At 47.1% G+C, this 2,690-nt stretch overlaps 1 pseudogene across 1 annotated transcript; it reads right to left on the bottom strand.

Moving 5' to 3' along the window:
- Positions 1 to 653: 653 nt before the first annotated feature.
- Positions 654 to 2,150, bottom strand: LOC310784465 (lysosome membrane protein 2 pseudogene; annotated as a pseudogene). The gene has a single exon. The product of its transcript is annotated as a lysosome membrane protein 2 pseudogene (transcript).
- Positions 2,151 to 2,690: the final 540 nt, after the last annotated feature.

Raw genomic sequence — 2,690 nt, 5'->3', positions numbered from 1 at the left:
ATGTTCCACCTTGTCCCCGTCATCCCATACGAGAGAAAGCCCGCTGTGTAAATCCCCACTCATGGTATTATGTAGGGATGTTCATCAATTATCGAAAATCGATAATTGATCGTTAAGGAATGGAATCGATCATGTGGAATTTTTATCGATTATTGTTATTATATAATATAATTTTTTTTTTTTTTTTTTTTGCGGACTAGGTTTGGGTGGAATTCGTTCCTCCTCGCCCCACTCCATTGCACAGCCGACTAACGTGAGGTGGAGCTTCATATAGTCTAGTTTTCTGGCTGGGCATGGGCCTTTGTGCCAACAAAACTGTTTTAAACATGGGGAATTCACACCGGCATGCGCCGGGGACAGCAGAGTGTTTGTAGAGGAGACACATTGAAATAAAGAGTTCATTGAGGAGAACGCGTTGTCTTTCGTATTTTCTGCCATAGGCATTCATTTTGTAAAAAAAAAAGAAAAGAAAAATATATTATTAATATGATCGACAATCAATAATTGATTGTTAATTTTCCCGATTTTCGATTATGGAAATTCTTCAAAATGAACATCCCTATATTATAGCGCCACCGCATGGCTCCCTCAGGCCCCTTCCTGAGCCGCAGACTCTGGGCAGCCTAACATTCTGCGCATCCACTGGAGAGATTTCAATGTCGGAGCCGTTCCTCGCGGAAGGGGGGGGCGTGCGTTTCCGACGTCTCCGCAAACTTGTCGCTGACCTGAGGGGGCGCCGTCTCATCCTTGGCCGTAGCAAAAAAATGACAAGCTCGAGTCAGACCGTTTCGGCAGAACAAGACAACGAGCACCAACAGGAGAATGAGGCCGAAGCCCATGATGAACACGGGAATGTTGGACACCAGGGTCACGATTAAGAGCTGCCTCCGCACCTGGGATGCCGAATCATCATCAATAGTCACCGTCTCATTGAGGAACATAATGGGGAAAATGGTCTCCTTCATGTTTCTGGTTTTGGAGAAGCCTACCATTCTCTTCAGAATGATATTCAACTGAATTCTAATGGAGGCATGCATGGGAAGCCCTATGGTGGGCTCGATGTCGAGGTACGTCTCGTGGTCCGCCTTGTTGGGGTTGAGCCCCTCGATGGCGTTGATATATTTGGGCTCCGCCTGATAGAAGTGGGGGAAAGACAACACGATGGGAACACCTTCTTGACAAACGCTAACATCAAGCACCCTGGTGCCGAGACAGTCTCCAGCGGGCACGCAGAAGCCCTGTAGCATATCTGCTGGGGGTGCAAAGCGGTAGGCCTGGATGCCTTTCACCTCCACATCTTTCACATAGGCTAGATGGATCGACCTGCAGAGGTCAGCAGCGAAGATGTAGAGCAACTCCTTCCTGGAGATCAGAGGGTGGAAGACGGTGCCGTCTGTGCCTTTGATCATGTTGCTCTGATTGGAAGACCACCAAGACAACTCCCTCATGCCATTCCATGTGTCAATCTTACCATAATCCAGGTAGTTCTCCTCCCCGGTGTGGAGCACAAACTCCCCATCATGGGTTCCATTTTTCTTCCACATCAGGCCGAAATACTCATCCACTTCAGGCTTGAATGTGTGCACTTTAGAGAGCAGGGGGTGCTTGAAGCCCCACAGCATCTCATGGATGGTCTTTGTCATGAAGATGCCCTCCCTGCTCAGCAACATGGAAATGACAAAATGTAGAAGGAAATGGTAGGATTCCAGCTGATTCATCACCACCACAAATGGGATGTTGACTGTTCTGACGAGGTCAACTTTGGCATCACCAGCTGACTTCTCAGGGACAAAGACAAAGGTTCTGGGGTTCACGGCATAAAGCTTGGTGCTGTTCTCCAGGAACGTCACATTTTCCCTCCGCCTGTATTCCCTGTAAGTATATGGCCCAATCTGCTTGACCGCTGCCTTCTCTCCCTTCAAGAACTCTTCTGGATTGGTCACGTTGAAGAAATAAAACTCGATGTAAATAGGTGGTGGCGGGTTCTTCCATGGCTCAAACACTTGGCTCTTCTCCGTCAGAGTCATTTCCTTTTTTAACCGGCCGTGTATCATTGTTGGGAATACTTCAGCCATGAACAGAGTGATCCCCACTATCAGGAGGAGAGCGCACGCCATCCCTGTGACACAGATCCCACATCTCCGCGACATACCGGGTGTATGAGCTGTCCTCACGGCTTAACAACTTCACTAAAGTGTGGTTTAGCTTCCCAAACAGTCAACAGTGAGCACTCGATGATGATGTCATCAGATATGTCACTCGAGCAATTGTGATGGCATTAGTGATGTCAACAGTGATGTGGCATAATTATGACATCAGTGATGTCATCTGTGATGATGTATTATGAGTGATGTCATCTGTGGATTGATGACAACATTGATGACATCACAACTGCTCAAGTGGCATAACTGATGACATTACAATTCACTGATGATGGCATCAGTGATGTCATATGTGGTGATGTCATCAGTGATGTCACTCGACTCAAGCAATTGTGATGTCTTCAGTTGTTGTCATGCCCCACAATTTCTCAAGTTGCTCAAGTTGCCCGGCTAACCACAATTGATCAAGTTGCTCGAGGGACATAACACTCAATATTTTCATTTTCTACATAAAGAGAATGAAAATGCTGGCGGCGTCTCTGACACGAGGCCGCTGTGTTTGAAACAGCTGGAGGCCTAAACTTACTG

Source organism: Poromitra crassiceps, assembly GCF_964638095.1.
Source record: "Poromitra crassiceps genome assembly, chromosome: 10".
Taxonomy (NCBI): domain Eukaryota; kingdom Metazoa; phylum Chordata; class Actinopteri; order Beryciformes; family Melamphaidae; genus Poromitra; species Poromitra crassiceps.
Note: the sequence above shows the minus strand (reverse complement) of the source record. Positions and strands in the feature narration are given on the sequence as shown.